Source organism: Hyaena hyaena, unplaced genomic scaffold, assembly GCF_003009895.1.
Source record: "Hyaena hyaena isolate Hyena2069 unplaced genomic scaffold, ASM300989v1 scaffold_715, whole genome shotgun sequence".
NCBI lineage: Eukaryota > Metazoa > Chordata > Mammalia > Carnivora > Hyaenidae > Hyaena > Hyaena hyaena.
In genome coordinates this window covers 748,953-757,660 of record NW_024081352.1, presented here as the reverse complement: position 1 = coordinate 757,660, position 8,708 = coordinate 748,953, and the positions used below count along the sequence as shown (strand labels likewise).

At 41.7% G+C, this 8,708-nt stretch overlaps 1 non-coding gene across 1 annotated transcript; it reads left to right on the top strand.

The window, feature by feature from the left end:
- The first annotated feature begins 8,115 nt into the window (after positions 1 to 8,115).
- LOC120220668 lies at positions 8,116 to 8,222 on the top strand. Its single transcript, XR_005525646.1, has one exon. It is a non-coding gene; the product is annotated as a U6 spliceosomal RNA (small nuclear RNA).
- Positions 8,223 to 8,708: the final 486 nt, after the last annotated feature.

The window sequence follows — 8,708 nt, the reverse complement described above, 5'->3', positions numbered from 1 at the left end:
ATTGGGGACCATAACTTACGGTAATTGATGTGTTAATTTTGCAGCTACTGGGATGTTCCACGTCATTCTCTAAAACCCTAAGAGTTCCCCACATTAAAGGCACAAGGGTACTCTATCTCGTATACTATACACGTGAGTTTAGCAAAATTTACTATTGGAACAGGCAATGTATCCTAATTCATGATAGACCTTTCATTTCTGTTTCTGAATCTCTTGTTCAAAGGTAACTAGAGACAGGTGAAGACTTTGAAGTTTAATTGCATTTTCAGGGATGGAGTAAAGCCAATGAAACGCCATTGTCAAGTGTGGATTTTACAGATGAGGAAAAGGAGGCCCCCTCTACTCCCCAAGATGAAACCACTTGCCAAAGGCCAAACAATTAGTAACCATGCAGAACTAGATTCTAGGTCGGCTGACAATGAGTTCAATGGCTTTAACTTGCTTCTTCTCTAATCAGCATGGAATAAGGGAGTGCAGAGGTAGGACATTACCATATCACAGTGACTAGAAATGAAAAAAGAAGTGAGTTATTAAAAAAAAAAAAGGAACTGAATCACAAGAGACAAACAGGTCACTAGGCAGCTCTAACACAATTTCATCATTGCAAAGAAAAAGGAATGCCGAGGACCACCCCTACTCTCTTGCAAGAGACTGGCGAGTTAGAAAGTTTGAGCCACTGCATCACCCAACCCAGATACCCTTAGGAGCTCCTGATTTGAAGGGGGGAGCTTTGTCTCTCCTATTTTTTCCTCCACCTGAACTAGTGCCCGACTTACTCTAACTTTTAGTACTTAATTCCATGTTCTCCATCCTTTTCTTCCAGGAGTTTCTGAGTTAACACCTTTCTCAAAATAAGCATCAGAACTATTTTGCTAAATGTGAAGCAGATTATAAAAATCTTCCAAATAAAAAGAATTACAAATAAATCACTTTATCTTATAATTTGGTGCAATACGATCACTATAAAAATATAAAAGAAAATGCCAATTGTTTTATTTCCTTTTAAATCATCATTCCTAAAACTGCATATGTTAGGCTCAGAGAAAGGTCACATGTTTTCAACTTCTGCTCTTAAAGTTTGGCTATCTTTGGCTAGAGGCATGTTCTCTTCCCCCCCCCCCCCACCCATTACCCCACCCCCACCCCCACCCCCACACCCAAACTTTAAGAGAAGAAGTAGTTAAGTGGAACATCAGAATTCACTGTAGGGGAGCCTGGATGGCTCATTCAGTTAAGACTTGGGCTCAGGTCATGATTTCCTGACTCTGCGTTCAAGCCCCACATTCAGCTCTGTGCTGACAGCTCAGGGCCTGGAGCTTACTTTGGATTCTGTGTCTCCCTGTGTCTCCCTCTCTCTCTCGGCACCTTTCCTACTCATGCTCTGTCTCTCTTTCTCTCTCTCAAAAATAAATGAATATTTTAAAAATAAAAATTAAAAAAACGCACTGCAGATAACTGGGCAGGTTCTCAATTCAATTGGCAACTTTAAGAATAATACATAGAGGACCCTGGGTCAGGCTCAGTCCGTTGAGGGTCTGAGTCTTGATTTCAGCTCCAGTGGTGATCCCAGTGTTGTGGGATCAAGCCCCATGTCCCACTCCATGCTAGGTGTGGAACCCGCTTGAGATGCTCTCTCTCTCTCTCTCTCTCTCTGCTCCTTCCCTGCTTGCATGCAAGCTCTCTCTAAATAAATAAATAAATAAATAAATAAATAAATAAATAAATATTTTGTTAAAAAAAAAAAGAATAGTATATAAATGCATTGCACACGAGAATTTTAAATTCATGCTTAATGGTGTCATGTGTTATATCCTAGAAATTACCCAGCCTTGATTTTTAAAATTATAACCAGAAACTAATTCAGAGCTCCTTATCAAGCCTGCAATGCCGTTCCCTTCGCCACTCCTTCGGCGGCTGCTAGGCGATCAGACATCCTAAGAAACAAATTCAGGTTCACAAAGGAAGGCTGGAAGGCCCCGGAACAGCCTGCCCTCGCCGGCTACCTCATCACGCCTAACGTCCCCGGTTTGCCGCGGAGGTAACTGCCATTTATTTCCCCTTCTTCAGCCCAGCCCCGGGAACTCCCCACCGGCCGACGTGCGCCCTTCATCATGTTCTGCCTTTGTTCTGGGGTCCCGGCTGCCTTCTCGGCGCTGCCCATTAGCCCGGGGAACATTGTGATTAATGCACACGCTCCCTGCCCCGGCCGGCAGGCCAGCCTGTGGCGGCTCCCCCGGCGGGGCCCGCGCTGTCGCCGCTGTCACTGCGCCTTTAACTGCCTTCCCTTCATCTGCGCGCCGCGCCGCCCGCAGCTGGGCCTCCCGGTGGCCTGGCCGACTGCCTCCCGCACCCTGGGACTCGGGCAGGGTGCGTTCATTACTCATCTGTGACAATAACCCATCGAGTAAGATGTAGAACTCAATTCCAGCAGAAAGACCTATAATATCGGAGTCAGGAGGTTATCGCTGGGGGACCTGCACCTTGCTCCTCGCCTCTCTTATCGAGAGCTTTACAGCCTCTGCTGGGGCCAGCATCTTGTAAAGCTGAGGGCGGCAGATTTGGCCTCAGATTAGCATACATCGTCCTAAGTGGTACTACATTTAATTAAAAAGTAAGCCTTAGTTAATTTTTTTCCCCTTACTGTAGTGTAAGGGAAAGAGGAGATGTGCGGTGTGAAATCTGGGTTGACTGTGGAAAGGGAAGAGAAAGCAGATCTCTTCAACACTTGTGCCTCTGCTCTCTCGAATCCTTTCTCTTCCAGCAGAGGCAATCACTCACTGGGGCCTGGGAGTCCTCTCCCGCATCTGGGATGCTTGTCCCAAACCAGAACCATACCAGGCAACACCTGGTGATGACACCCACCCCACCCCACCCCTCCAGCCCCATATACATTTTGCACCTGTGCCGTCAAGCCCCATCTCACTTCGTTCCGGCCATTTATATTTTCCTTGGAGCTTCTTGCTAAAGTTGTGATGCGTGTATCATTGAATGGACCATGTGCCGCTTCCGGGAAATTCCAATGTGATGACAATTAGAAACTTAAATAAAGAGCCCAAGTGCAAACGAGGTGGGATCAAGATAGGGAGGGACATCCCTGGAATGTGTCTTTTTCCCGTTTAATCATCTTCTAGAACCATTTATATCACAATCTCTAAATAAAACTGTAAGGCTCACTTCAGGTTCATTACATTAAACAGATATTCATCCAATGGTAATAATTAACCAGACATAAGAGAAGATTCATTGCACTTGATAAGAAAATTCAGGTCATGACCATACTATCATTGAAAACCAATCATGCAATTAAAAACTAGAAACTGTTTAAATGTATTTTTTCAGTGATTTCAGAAGCCTTTTCATTGACAGATAATATTGCAGAACCAAATTTAGCATATTGGGAAAATACAAAACAAAATGACTACAGGTAATTTTAATTAGGAATGAGTAAAACTAAGCAAAACAGTATGAACTGAGGTAGTAGTTTATGTTAGTGTAATGATAGTTATGTATATGTTTTCTAACTATGATCCCCACATCAACTCCCTGAAATTTTACAAGAGTTTAACCTAGATTTTCAGCAAGTTACTCTCTTCTAAACAATGCAGGCTTCCAGAAAACACAGATTCACTGTTTTCTGATTCCACCCTTTATATCACTTCACAATTTTTCAACTTCTCCTACTGTCACTTCTACCCATTCAAGCCTGTGCCACTTTCATTAGAAATACCTCAAAAATGGAACAGAAGTCACCATCACTCCCATGACCCTATTAAGAGAATTTCAGAAAACGCACAGATATTTGCTACTTACGGTTGTTATCTTTTTTAAAAATGTGGTTGCTATTTGGGAAAGTCTGGATTTAAAAATCTCAGAGAAGTCTCAGAACCTATAAAATCACCATACATCACAATACTCCAAGAGGCAAAAGCATTACTTATTTCTCAAATATATCCGACTGTCAAGTCCTTTTCAGGTAGCATCTGTGAGGGGTAGTTTCCCATAGAAAACACTTCTTGAGCCCTGTGCCTTCACGTTTCCTGCATGGCATATTAGGGGCTGTGCTAGTATTGCAGCTTCGCCTTGAGCGTCATGAGCGGGGGAGGCAGGAAGACATAGTGAAAAGCAAATGCAATAAACTCTGAACAACATTTAGTGTACTTCTGGGCCCCTAGAAGATGGTATTTGTTATCATCATTATAGAAAGTCACCTTCTCCGGGCACCTAGGTGGGTCAGTCGGTTAAGCATCTGACTCCTGATTTCAGCTCGGGTCATGATCTCACAGTTCGTGAGTTCTAGCCGTGCATTACCAGGCTCTGTGCAGACAGACAGCATGGAGCCTGCTTGGGATTCTTACATATGAACGTTTCACTATTTCACCCTGGAATATAATGCTGAAAATAAAAAAATATATTAAGTGGAGGCGGTGGGTATGTAGGAAATCTCTGTACCAATTACTCAATTTTATTGTGAACCTAAAACTGCTCTAAATAAGCAAAATCTCTAGAAATATGTATATGAACATGTTTAAATTGTTAATATGTTATTAAGTTGCTCTCCAGAAAACTTAAGCCTCTGTTGCCCAATGTGATAACAATTAGCCACATTTGACTACTTGAACTTAAATTTATCAGAAAGGAATTTACAAACTCAGCTTCTCAATGACATTAGCCAGGTATCAAGGGCTCAATAGCAATAGATATGGACTATCTCCATCATTCCATAAAGTTCTATAGGATAGTGATGAGACAAGAACGATCCAGAAGGAAGATGAAATCATGGCACCATTTGCAATTCTGCTTAGCCCTGAAAAAAGGTATAGATAAAACACTGGCAACCTCCTCATGCTAAGCAGATTGGATAGCCATACAACAGAGAGGGAAGATACAAAAAGTCCAGATCTCATGTTTAACTCAATATTTTACTTTTCCTAATTGTGAAGCCATTTATCTCACTTTTATAAAGAGAATAACTTCTCAGGATAGAAGGAAATCTCTCTTCTCCTATAAGTACCTACATTGGTAAGAGGTTTTTTTCTTTCGAAGAGTCAGTACATTTTCACGTTGCTAGGCTCCTGAACTAGTGGCCATCAAACTCTCCAGTGGAAGAAAAGAAACATTGGGGGCTTTTGTATGAGAGGAACCAGGTGTGGCTTCAGATCCAGAAGAGAGAAGTGAGAAGGGGCCAAGTGAGAGGACACTGCACTAGTTTTGAGTTTTGAAATGCTTAAATAAGGCCTCATCTTAGGGTGAGGTCTCAGAGTACATGTATTTCAGAAAAGTATCAAGAAGTAGACTAAGAAAAGGACCTCTATCAGAAGTGCTGTTTCAGTGTACAGGTGCTATGCTGGGCCAGAGAGCTGACCCCAGCCCTACTGAATGAGAACAATTTGCAAAGACCAACCATGTTGTAAGATCCTACCTGACGATCATCCCTTAGGAGTAAAAAATTCCTATGGCATGGGGGAGAATCATGAGCCTGGCTACACTTGGAGTTTTTGCATCATTTACCTACCCCTTGAGGACACCTGTCTGCCCTTTCCTAGGACACTGCTTAGGCTCTAGGGGAGACCTAGGACACCTGGAAGACCAGGGAAAACAAGCTCCCATGTGTACGCTTGGAGATCAAACAGGACACCCTACAGCTTCAGAGAGTAGCAATATCCTATTACATGGGGAGCCGGCCATGGCCTTCATGACATTGTCAGTGAGGAATTGGCTGTAAGGAAGTGAAACTTGTCAGAATATAGTCAGTTAGTGAGCCCTTGTTGAGTCCTTACCTAGGCTAGTGACTTTACTCACATCTAGTTCACCTTTTCCACTCTTTAGAGAAGGATTTTCCCATCTCAGTCAGAACAAGAAGGTGACTAATCAGAACACATGGAGGCAGTGTATTAAGGGAGCAAAATCAGAATGAGTAGCTCAGTGTAAGTGTTTTAAGTTAATTCTTCATCAAAAACGAATTAGTGTGAGGTATGGGCAATGTTAATAAGATAATTTACATTCCCAACTCAAAGTAAATATCAAAAAGAGGTCAAAACTCTAAAAGTCCCAACAACTTACAGCAGCATAGAGGCCCATCTCAATTTTACCAGGTTTGGAAATTGAATAATTTTGCTGAAGCCTCCAAAATGATGAAGTTGATTCTTGAAGTCTGATTTAAAAAATTATTGGGGCACCTGCGAGGCTTAGTCGGTTGAGCGTCCAACTTTTGATTGGGTCCTGATCTTGCAGCTCCTGGGTTCAAACCCCACATCGGGCTCTGTGCTGATGGCTCAGAGCCTGGAGCCTGCTTTGGATCCTTTGTCTCCCTCATTCTCCGCTTCTCCCCCACTCACACTTTGTCTGTCACTCTCTCAAAATAAACAAGCATTTAAAAAACCTTTAAAGACATTATTAACAGAAATATAATTATTCCATTGGAGTTGTTAGGCTGCTAAGACATAACCACTGGAGGCCATTTCACCCACTGCATAGGGAAAATATATCTGAGAGATGTAGAGACCAAGCTAAGAGTAGGATTTGAATCTCTGGATCCAGTTGTTCCTGAAGTCTGAGGCATTCTAGATTCCCCAGTTAGGGGACCAGTAAATCCCCTTGGGGGCACCTGGGTGGCTCAGTCAGTTAAGCGGCCAACTCTTGATTTCAGCTCAGGTCATGTGTGGGTTCAAGCCCCACGTTGGGTTCTATAGCTGGCGCTCTCTCTCTCTCTGTCCCTCCCCCACTGTCTCTTTCAAAATAAATAAATAATATTTTTAAAAAATAAAAAAATAAATCCCCTTTGGGGCATTTAAATCATAAATTTAATTTAAATTCTATTAAGTGAAGTTAAATTTCTAATAAAATATAAAGAATACTTTAAAGGCATATAAATAAAATTATTTTCTTTCTATATTTTGCCTAGAGTGTCTATAAGATTCTAATCGATGAAACAAAGAACTTGTTTAAAGAAAGTTGAAAGTGGGGTGCCTGGTTGGCTCAGTCAGTTGAGCATCCGACTTCGGCTCAGGTCATGGTCCGTGAGTTCGAGCCCCGCGTCAGGCTCTGTGCTGACAGCTTGGAGCCTGGAGCCTGCTTCAGATTCTGTGTCCCCCCTCCCCTCTCAGCTCCCCCCCCCCCCATGCTCTGTCTCTCTCTATCTCTCAAGAATAAATAAACATTTAAAAATTAAAAAAAAAGAAAGTTGAAAGTATTTGCTTGGTTTTTTAAACAAGTTTGCTTGCTTCTTCTTTAATTGGAAGTCAGTGTAGCACAGTAGATGAGAGAACATCTGGGTTTACATCTTGGTTGCACCCACTGCTAGCTGAGTGACCTTGCACACATTATGATAACCTCTCTGTGCTTCAGGTACCTCATGAATAAAATAAACGATACCATTGGTAGTTGCCTCATAGGGTGGTTGTAATAATTTAATGAATTAATGCCTGTAACACACTAGCACTTGGCACACTGTAGTACTCTATAAATCTTACTTATTGGGGTCCCTGGGTGGCTCAGTCGGTTGAATATCTGACTTCAGCTCAGGGCATGATTTCATGGCTCGTGAGTTCGAGCCCTGAGTTGGGGGTCTGTGCTGTGCTGACAGCTCAGAGCCTCGAGTCTGCTTCAGATTCTGTGTTTCCCTCTCTGCCCCCCCTCCCCGGCCCTGCTTACTCTCTCTCTTTCTTTCTCTCTCTCTCTCTCAAAATTAATAACATTAAAAAATAAATGAATGAATAAATCTTACTTCTTATTAGTAAGGGCTAACAGTGTGGAATGCAATCAGATTGTGGGATTTTTGTTCTGTGTATAAGCATTTCAGGGATGACAGGAGAATAAGCCTGGGAGTGGTAATCACTATCCCAGCCTCTCGATCATAAAACTGTTAAATGATATTAATGATGGCCTCCAGAAATGCTGGATAGATCATGGATATAAATAAGAGAATAAATCATAAACATAAAAATAAGTAATTTGTCTGAATAACATTTGGTTTCATAATGCCTTATGTCATTTGCAAACGTGACAGTATGCATATCCCTCAAGACAAATCAAATATAAATGTAAATATAATAATGTAGGTCCTAATCATGTCGTATCAAGCATTCACAATCCTTTCTTAAAAGAGCTAAAACTTTAGTGCTCACTTTGGCAGCACATATACTAAAATTGGAACGATACAGAGAAGATCAGCATGGCTCCTGCGCAAGGATGACACACAAATTTGTGAGGTGCTCTGTATTTTGTGTAAAGAGCCCAAATGTCTATCAATGGATGAATGGATAGAGAAGATGTGGTATCTATACACAATGGAGTATTACTCAGCAATCAAAAAGAATGAAATCTTGCCATTTGCAACTATGTGGATGGATCTAGAGGCTATTATGTTAAGCAAAATTAGTGAGTCAGAGAAAAACAAATATCATATGAACTTCACTCATATGAGGACTTTAAGATACAAAACAGATAAACATAAGGGAAGGAAAGCAAAAATCATATAAAAACAGGGAGAGGGACAAAACATAAGAGACTCTTCTATATGGAGAACAGACGGATACTGGAGGGATTGCGGGAGGGGGAATGGGCTAAGTGGGTGAGAGGCATCAAGGAATCTACTCCTGAAGTTATTGTTGCACTATATGCTAACTAACTTGGATGTAAATTACAAAAAAAAAAATTATAGATAGATAGATAGATAGATAGATAGATAAAAGAGCTAAAACTTTATAGAC